This window comes from Alligator sinensis, unplaced genomic scaffold (genome assembly GCF_000455745.1).
Source record: "Alligator sinensis unplaced genomic scaffold, ASM45574v1 scaffold187_1, whole genome shotgun sequence".
Taxonomy (NCBI): Eukaryota; Metazoa; Chordata; order Crocodylia; family Alligatoridae; genus Alligator; species Alligator sinensis.
The window spans coordinates 1,775,177-1,785,709 of NW_005841861.1; the positions used below are offsets into that span (position 1 = coordinate 1,775,177).

The 10,533-nt window shown below is 43.6% G+C and overlaps 1 protein-coding gene across 2 annotated transcripts in view; it reads right to left on the reverse strand.

The window, feature by feature from the left end:
- SPSB4 (splA/ryanodine receptor domain and SOCS box containing 4) overlaps positions 1 to 6,778 on the reverse strand; it is a 151,747-nt gene extending 144,969 nt beyond the window's left edge. Inside the window, exon 1 of one of the 2 annotated variants that reach the window (XM_025215785.1) lies at positions 6,602 to 6,778. The gene's annotated coding sequence lies outside the window, so the exon portion shown is untranslated. The remainder of the gene's footprint in view (positions 1 to 6,601) is intronic. The other variant, XM_006016529.3, reaches the window with a different exon arrangement.
- Positions 6,779 to 10,533: the final 3,755 nt, after the last annotated feature.

Consider the following 10,533-nt stretch of genomic DNA (forward strand, 5'->3'; position numbering starts at 1 on the left):
TCTCCTCGTAGGGCTTGGTCTGTAGGCCCTTAACCATACGAGTGGCCCTTCTCTGGACCCTCTCCAGGTTATCCACATCATTCTTGAAGTGCGGCGCCCAGAATTGCATGCAGTACTCCAACTGCGGTCTGACCAGTGCCCGATAGAGGGGAAGTATCACCTCCTTGGACCTATTCGTCATGCATCTGCTGATGTACGATAAAGTGCCATTGGCTTTTCTGATGGCTTCGTCACACTGCCGACTCATGTTCATCTTGGAGTCCACTAGGACTCCAAGATCCCTTTCCACTTCCGTGCCACCCAGCAGGTCATTCCCTAGGCTGTAGGTGTGCTGGACATTTTTCCTCCCTAGGTGCAGCAAATTGCATTTCTCCTTGTTGAACTGCATTCTGTTGTTTTCTGCCCACTTGTCCAACCTGTCCAGGTCTGCTTGCAGCTGTTCCCTGCCCTCCGGCATGTCCACTTCTCCCCATAGCTTTGTGTCATCTGCAAACTTGGACAGAGTACATTTCACTCCCTCGTCCAACTCGCTGATGAAGATATTAAAGAGTATCGGTCCCAGGACCGAGCCCTGCGGGACCCCACTGCCCACACCCTTCCAGGTTGAAACCGACCCATCCACCACGACTCTCTGGGTGCGACCCTCCAGCCAATTCGCCACCCACCGGGCTGTGTAGTCATCCAAGTCACAGCCTCTTAACTTGTTCACCAGTATGGGGTGGGATACCGTATCGAAGGCCTTCCTGAAGTCTAAGTATACGACATCCACCCCTCTAATAAGGAATTAGAACTGAGCCTTCATCAGATATAGTATAAGAAAATAATTTTGAGTTTTCTAGGGTCACCCTGGTTGCATAACTAAAAAAAAAAAACTGATTATGTTTAAAATATAACATAGGGTACGTCAACATTTATGAAAGCATAGGGTACCTCAAATTTATGAAATAAACACATTTCACATGTAATGTAGGAATCTGGTCTAATGCCAAGACTCCTTTGGATCTGGATTTCAGAGGGGGAAAAAAACAACAGCTGAGCTATCAGATATTTAAAGTTAGATTTCTTGCTGGAAACTTATCTTTTCTTTCAAACGTGTGTTAGAGAAAGTCACACAGCCCAGGCTCTCCAAATATTTGTTAGAGAAAAATTCTCTCTTCAACACGATTAAATTTAAATGCTTCTCTCAGTTTTAACAGAAGAGACTGGGTCAGCTTTCAATCGCTGTTGAGAGGGAGTAATTCCAGGATCAGTCCACTCCACCAGCATAATTCAATCTTTCTCTAATGAGAGAGAACTAAAGGCTTATTTTAATTTATGAAAACCTGCAATTGTATGCCATGATTCTAGTCCTGTGAAAAAACTTATTAGATACATAGCATGATTAAAGATGTAGAATTTGTGCCGAGTCTAAGAACTAAGATTCAAAAAGGGATTTTTTTTAAATGGGTATATATATGGTTAGAACAGTTAGAACTTCATACTTCAGAATTTAAGATCAACCCTATCAAGGGTCAGGATGGTCCCCGGTACGGACTATGGATTATGCCTTATCTGCTCACTGCAGGCTCTTCTATCTTCCTTTGAAGCATCCAATTCTGGTGAGTGCCAAAAGACTGTATACAGGCTTAAATGGACCAGCAGTCTAATTCAGTATGGCAATTCCTATGACAAGATTATATTCTGTCATCATTCCATATTTAAATGGAAAGCATCAGTCTCACGGTGAGGAACAAAATTATATATTCAGTTTGTTAAGGCTCTTGGTTTTTTAAGTCTTTGCTATCTGTCCAATCTTTCCATAGTGGTAACCACATACCCTTCACTATTATTATTAAATGGTTGGGATAATGGTACGCTGTTCATCTTGTGTATAATTTTGGTGTCGGCTCTCAAACCAATACAACTTTCAATAAGAACATAGTTGAAATAAAAAGGATCCAAGAAACAATTTTCTCGTATTATAAAAATGATAGCCTAATCATGAAATCTAGAATTTTCAACATCTCTAAATAGGTGCGTGTGCGGGGCCCCCACCTCCCTGCACCTTTGGGGAAAAATGAAATTAGCAGAGCCAGTTCTCTTTCTATCTTCCCTAACTGCAGTCTCAGAAAGTGACTCTCTTATAGAAAACAAAGAGGTATTCAGATTAGGGAAAAGATTAATATATGTTTTTTAACCTCCTCAATAATGAAATAAAAAATCATCACATAGAGATCTTATAACTCCAAGGAACATTTACAGATTTAATGCTGTCATGACTAAAAGGAAGTCAGTATATAATGAGAAATACATAACATATATGTATGACAGATTCCACAGCAATTCCAATATCTGTAACACCTCTGAATCCAATACACTTTAAAAAACAGATAGCTTTTTAAAAAGTGAACATCATTTCAGCCCAAATAATTTTTTTAAGTCAGAACTTCCACTTTCTCTTATATGGAGAAAGAGAAAGCAATGGCTTACTAAAACCATATCTTCTCACCAACCAAAAGATCCAGAAAAGACTCATCTTTAAACCAACACAGTATGGGTATCTGGTTTAGCTAGGGTACCGCTATGTCTCAAGCTGTTGTCAACCCTACCATATTGTACAGGTGTAAAACCTGGAAACACCTGAAAATCTTGGATTGTTATCATCAGCAACATCTTCAAAAAATCTTTATCAATTGGAAGGACAGGAGAATAAATTTTAGAGTTCTGGCTTGAGCAAACACCATCAACATCAAAGTTGTGTTAATACAGCACCAGCTCCATTGGACAGGACATGTTATAAGCATACCGCAGGGGTTGTCAACCAGGGATACACATACCCCCAGGGGTTCTTGGAAAGGGGTTAGGGGATATGCGCGGGCGGGCAGGGACAGAACGTCACCACCCACCACCCTGCACTGCCGCCTCCCAGGAGCATGGCCGGTGCAGGAAGTAGGGGGCAGGGCAGCAGCTCCCCTCTGCAGGCTGCACAGGGTGGAGAGGTGGGCAGGGCAGGAAAGCTCTCACACAGCTCCCGCCACCATCCACCACCCCATGCCACTGCTGTGTATAAACCCCACCCCCTGCTCCGTTTCTGGCCGCCACCACCCATTCTGCCAGAAGTGTACCCAGAAGGGGTACACTCCTTAAAAAAGGTTGAAAACCCCTGACATACCTGATAACCAGCTCCCCAAACAAGTTCTATATTTCCAACTCACCACTGGTCACCAATGTAGAGGTGGGCAAAGGAGATTCAGGGACACTTTGAAGGCCAATCTGAAGAAATGTGGTATTAATGTCAATACTGGGGAGACTGGAAGCACGACTCATCCCCAGTAGCATGACGAAGTATAACGAGGCATCCACTGTTTTGAGCAAACTCACCTAACTATGGAGGCAGGAGAGAGATTGAGAAAAGGAAGAGCTGTGACCCAACGTCACCAGGATCCACTCCTTTCTTCTGGAACTGTTCACCCTATCTGCAGTCAGACATGAAGAGCTTAGACTGGCCTCTTCAATCCAAATTCACCAATGACCTCCCTATCTACTGGAAGACTGTCATCCTTGTATCAAGGGAGCATCAATGACAACTATATCCCACCATCTGGATCATCTCAAGCAATGTCACCTTTTTCATTAACATCTCAGAGACCAGAAGGTGAATATACATAACCGGCAGCATTTGTTAAATATACTTCCGTGGTTTTTAAGTCAGGCCAGAGCCACACCACATTGTTTCAGTCCAGAATAAAGTACGGTAAGATATAGACTTCACAGACATTAGGAAGGGACATTGGAAGATCTTTAAGTCCAGCCCCCTGCCCCAGGAGAATGAAGTCAGCAGGGATCATAGGATCCCAGCAAGATAAACATCCAAATGTGTCTTGAAGGCGTTCAAAGTAGGTCCCCTTGAACCACCTCTCGCAGCAGTCTATTCCAGACCTTGGGGGCTCGGACAGTAAAGAAGTTCTTCCTTATGTCTAACCTGAAATGGCTAAGGAAGTGTTTATGACTGTTCAATCTTGTCATCCCTTGGGGCGCTCTGGTGAACAGAGGTTCCCTCAGATCCTGGTGAGTACCCCTTATAAACTTATAGGCGGCCATCAGGTCACCCCTGAGCCTGCACTTTTCCAGGCTGAAGAGTCCCATGGCTCTCAGCCTCTCATCACAAAATCTGTTTTCCTGACCTCTGATCATGTGTGTGGCTCTCCTCTGCACTCTCAAGCTTCTCCACATCCTTTTTGAATTGTGGAGCCCAAAACTGGATGCAGTTCTCCAGCTGTGGCCTCACCAAGGTGAAGTACAACAGGAGAATGACGTCCTGGGATTTGCTTGAGAAGTATCTATGGATGCAAGCCAGAGTTTTGCTCGCTTTACTAGCTGCAGCATCACACTGATGGCTCATGTTCATCTTGTGGTCAATCATGACCCCGAAGTCCTTTTCGTCCATAGTGCTAGGCAGCGTAGCACTGCCGAGACCATAAGGATGCTGCAGGTTTTCCTTCCCAAGGTGGAGAACCTTGCATTTTTTGGTGTTAAACACCAGCAGCTTCTCATCCGCCCATTTCCTGAGCCTGTCAAGGTCAGCCTGGATCGCCCTCCTGTCCTCAGGTGTGGATGCTTTACCCCCAAATTTGGTGTCATTGGTGAACTTGGCCAGTCCACTTCTGGCTCCAATGTCCACATCACTAATGAAGATGTTGTACAGTATAGGCCCAAGGACAGAGCCTTGAGGGACCCCACTGGTCACAGCGCACCACAATGATTGACTTCCGTCAACCACCACCCTCTGGGCCCGACCATGAAACCAATTCCCCAGCCAGCAGATCGTGATGAAGCCAAGGCCGCAGTTGGCCAGTTTTGCTAAGATGTGATCATGGGATATCAGATCAAAGGCTTTTTTAAAGTCAAGATATATAACATCAATCTCTTCTCCCTTGTCCAGGTGATAGGTCACCTGGTCATAAAAGGAAATAAGATTGGTCAAGCAAGACCTACCTACAACAAACCCAGGATGGCTATCCCTCAAGATGTTGCCATTGGCCAGTCTGTTAAGAATGGCCTCTTTGATTATCTTTTCTAAGACCTTCCACAGGATAGAGGTCAGGCTGATGGCCCTGTAGTTTGGCAGATCCACTTTCCTCCCTTTCTTGAAGAGAGGCACCACATTGGCCTTCTTCCAATCTTCAGGCACTTCACCAGAGCGCCAGGAGTACTTGAAGGTCCATGCCAGGGGCTGAGCTATGATACTAGCCAGCTCCTTGAGTACCTTGAGGTGTAAACTGTCAGGGCCACCTGACTTGAAGGTATCCAGCCTCTCAAGGCATTCCTTCACAAGGTCAGCATTGATGAAGGGTAAGGAACCTCCCTCACCCGGGCCCACGTAATGGGCAGGGGTGTCTCTTGGGACTGGTGAAAAAATGACGCAAAGTACCCATTTAGCAAGTTGGCTTTTTCCTGGACTGGTTTGGTCTCTGCAGGTCTGGACCAGTGCAGAATATTCCTCCTTGGTGGGGGATCCAGTCCTCCATCCTTTGTAGGTCTTTCTTTTTAGATGCAGGAGGTCCTCTAGTTCCCTGCAGAGCCAAGGGGTCTGCTGTGTCCTTTTGCTGCCTTTCCTCTGAGATGGGATAGACTTTGCTTGTGCATCCAGGATCGCTCCCTTAAGGAGCAACCACTCATCTTGAACTCCCCTCCCCTTTGGGTCCTGGTCCCTTAGGGCCTAACTTGACAAGCCTCCTGAGCTTGTCAAAGTCAGCTTTCCTGAAGCTGAGAACTTCTGTATTGCTGACTGACTTGCCAGCTTTACGGCAGATGGGGAAGTTGATCAGTTTGTGGTCACTGTCTCCCAGCTTCCCTTCGATCATTAGGTCACCGATTAGGTTGTCCCCCGTGGCCAGTACCAAGTCAAGTAGCACTTTACCTCTTGTCGGCCCGTAGACTTCTTGAGTCAGATAGAGCTCATCCACACATGAGAGAAAGCTTTGTGACCGTTTGGATTTGGCCAAGCGCTCTTCCCACGAGATGAGGAAGAGATGAAAACAGAACAGCACAGGAGCTAAGGCCTTTCATAAGAACACTCATGAGGAAAAGCAAGTTGTTACAGTGCCTATCTTTAGACCTTTCACTGAGGGATTTCTAGTCATTTACATGTACTTGATGGCAGGTTTTGTGATATGGTACAAGTTCTCATACAGGTGCCTGCAAAGAAGGTATGCCAGGATCACACAGGAGATCACAGTCAGTTGTACAAGCATAAAATGGAAATTGCCCCCACTGTGCTCCCAGCTGCTGCAGCTAGAATGTTACTACCATCCCAGATTTTGTGGTCTCTCTACATTACAGTAATTTCTGTGACTGCGCTAGAGACCAAAACAAATCAATGGTGGAAGAATGTACCAAACAGTTTAGAGAACTAGCCAGTTATTTTAGCAGATATGCAACATGGAAGGAAGAGAAATACACCCCAAACACTTTACTCCATTGCAATGATGTAAGTCTCTCAGAAGAGAATCCCTTGCATAAAGCATCACTTCTAATCACTACACCATAAAATACACATACATGCATGCTGATCAACTCTAGCTATGGCAGCACAGAGCTCAACACAAGTTATAAAACTTACCCCAAGAAATACTGCAATGGTGACTGCAGTGTAGACACCTTCACAAAGGACAGGAGAAAAAGCAGCTTGTGCTCCTCTGCAGAGAGGGTGTGGTAACCTCAGCAATCACGTTACCAAGAAAACCTTTGTCTGTGAAATAAAATAAGGTAGCCTGCCTTCATGTAGCTGGATAGCACAGAAATATCTGTAGTTTATGACTTCTGCTCAGATCCAATCCCAGAGAAACAACATCATTAGTTGCATGTTACATGTACTAGGTGCTCAGTGTTTTATATCCATGCATCCGGATACCATTAATGTGGACTGTCTTGGGCAACATAAAACAATTGTTACAAACAACTCATTCATAGGTTATGGGAAACTATGAAAAATGTATATGGGAGCTTGGATGGGACCTTTCAAACTAAACTGTTTGTTTATTCAGAGTAAATATCATAATAAATTTAATTCAAGAACGTGTTCTGCAAGAAAGCAACAACCATCCATCTCTCTACTCTTCGCCAATTGTGTGTTACTTTTATTGGTTGCTTAGAAGAATACAGTGGAGGGAAGAAGGAGAAAATGTTTCTCCCAGCATATTAGTTACCTACTTTAGGCCCTAATAATATGGATCATTTTACTTAAAATTCAGAAATTTAGTTTGCTTAAACAAGTAATCACACACACACACACACACACACAAAGAAAGCACCTTTCTTCATTTACCTTTTGCTTCTGTAATTTATTTAACATCTATTAGCTATATTCAGTAAGTATCTATACAGTGGACACGTGTGCTTTAAAGCCCAGTAGCCTATTTTACTGGGCCTTAAAACAGCACATAAAAAACCATGCTATTATGTTAATGAGCAGTAAAATAGGCTACTGCACATTAAGTGTTACCTAAAAAGGGTAAGCTTCGCTATTGCATATTACAGCAGTCTAATGCATGTTAATTTAGTACTTCACATTGGATGGCATTTATAAACGTGCTCTGGGAGTGGAAGGAAGGCTTTAATTACTGGTGCTTTGAGAACCACTCTAATTAAAAGCACCTGGAGTGCATCTCATGTATCAGTGTCCCTCCGCTTCAAAACAGCAGCATGGATGCTTTTAATAAAGTGCCCCTGATGCCATTCTGAAGTGCGGGAATGCTGATACATAAGATACAGGAGGCTGCTGGAATGCAGTAATTGCCACAGTCCAATCTCAATTAAACAAGTCTGTTCTGACGTGCTAGAATTACAGCATGTCAGAGCAGCCTCCCTGCCTGTGTATAGGCACCCAGGAGGTACTAAATTTAATGTGCATTAGAAAAAGCACATTAATGAACATGTAAATGCACCCAGTGTCTATACAACAAATGATTATTACAGTTACCACTGAAGTTTTCATATTTGTTATCCAATAATCCCTCATTTTCCATCATTATCAACTCTATTGGTTTTTATTTTTAATGAGCAGAACATGACAAACGAGGCAAAAATTATTCAAAAGGCAGCAATCAAAATATTCAAAAGAGACAGAAACCATGAAAATAATGTGCTTAAAAGCAATTCCCACCCAAAAATTAAGACTCAGCCCCAAACATAAAATTCAATTAAAATATCATTTCCAGATGATGCCAAAAATAGAACTAAAAATCTTATCAAGCAGACTTTTTTCCAGCTATTAAACCAGAGTAATTAAAATGAACGATAATCCTTTTGTTTAAAAAACTAGTCAGTCATCACTTATAATAAAATAATCATTTTAGACCATAAAAGACCTAAATGCAAGGAGTCCATTAAAGTAACAAAAATCCAGCTACACACCACTTTTGTATCAATCCTAATGAACAGAATTACATTTGTAAAATGGCTACGGACTATAAACTTCTTCTGTCTCAGCTTTAATTAAGCCAAGTCACTTGTAACACTTCACACAAGCTAAGTCAAGGTTTACATGCGGATTTTCTCATTTTGGTTTGAAGCATTTTTCCGTTTTAATTCCCCTCTGCAAAATGGACTCCACCTCTCCTCCCGTCCCCTCTCCCCCTACCCTTCTGCCCCCCAAAAAAGATAGTGAGCCACATAAAAGGACTTCATTTAGGTAGACTTCAGTAGTTCCCCACAGTCTACCGTGCAAATTCCATACATAGGTTGCATGTGCACTTAGACTGACATCTTAAAAACATGATATTGGTGCATTAGAATACAGCAAATACATTATGAACTGAAAAACATGGGTCTTTTACATTTTCAGCAGTTACAAAGACAGCTTATTGCACTCTCTGTACTACTTAACATTGCCTCAAGACCTGTGCTAGTGTTCAAGTTATTTTCCTGCTTTAACAAATATACTTTAAAAGAATAAATCACTTTGCAGTACTATGTCACTAAAGCATTTACAGGCCCTGATCCTGCAATTACATGTGCACAAGTTTTTTTCAACTCAGTATTAATTAAATTTAATCCTACATATAAAATTGAAACACAAACAGTCAGATACATGAAACGAAGGAGAAAATGAGTGGGGAGATGAATAAGTATAAAACCCAAGACTGGGTGTGATACACACCATAACCTGCTGAAAAGCCAACATCTCATTTTTTCATCCTTGTGTTTATTTTTACATTTTTTGTTATCCAATAATCCCTTATTTGCCATCTTTATCATCTCCATTTCTTGGATTTTATTTTTAATAAGCAGAACATGACAAAGGAGGCAAAAAATATTCAAAAGAAGCCATGCTGGACCGAACAAAAGCTAAACTAGATCATACCATGACAGCAGAGCTTACCACGGAGATATGCTAGGATAAAAACCTTAATATTCATTAAATAAATCCAAATAAGGCAGTACAGGCTCTGTCTAGGACACCTGGGTAGAAAATCTGGGATGGACATTCTCATAGGACAACAGGGAAAAACTTTAATAGATTTTCCTCCATGTCCAACACCCAATTATGTTGACATCACAATCAAAAGCAACACCTTTATGATTCATCTAATGTATTACCTCTGTGTCTTAAGCAGGAACAAGCCTCTGCATATCACAGGGAATACTATATTTGTTCAGACTAAGAGTGCTTAATCTCTGGCCCACAGGGCAGATCTACCCCCTCCCCTCTCCCCCACCGTGCTTCCAGTGCCATGTTCTCTAGCCTGTAGTGGTCCCCATGGGTCCAGACATTTGGCCGGGGGGGAAGAACAGTGCTCCTGCTCCCAAGTTTCCAGACCACTGGGGAGCCCCGGACCCCATACACTAGATTGAGCGTGTGGGGCTCAACCTTAGCATGCAGGTCTAGAAGGGGATGGTGCCAGACCCCACAGCGCACTCACAGAACATGGAGCCAATGCACGGGGCCCAATATCAGTATGTGGGAACAGGAGGAGACAGTGTAGAGCATGATCCAGGCACAGGGCCTGTTCTGGCCCACAAACTAGTCCCCTGCCACTCACCTGGCCTGCACAGGCAAAAAGTTGAGCACCACTGGTTCAAACCAGTAATCTCTCTTACAACTTGCCTAGTCTATGAAAAGTGTAGTGCTCTCATACAAAAACTAATTTGCTTGTACCAAAGAAGTTTCTTTCTAAGCCCCAGGCAGTGTTGGTGTACTGCGAGAGAGGCAGCGAGCTGCTGGGAAGGGATGGCCTCCACCTCTCTCCCCTAGGGAGGAGGCTCTTCTCAGCCAGACTGGCTGACCTGCTCCACCGGGCTTTAAACTAAGCCCGTTGGGGGATGGGGGGACTACTGCCACTGCTGGCCCGCTGAGCAATCCTTGCAAAGCCAGCAGATCACGGCGCTTGAGGGAGCCCACCCCTGCCCCAGCCCTGGTAAAATCTGTGTGCAAGGAAGGAGCCCCCCAGGGGGCACTTGCCTGCCTGTACACTAATGCCAGGAGCTTGGGGAATAAGCAGGAGGAGCTCATCCTCATGCTCAGTGCAAACAATTACGATGTCATAAGGATAA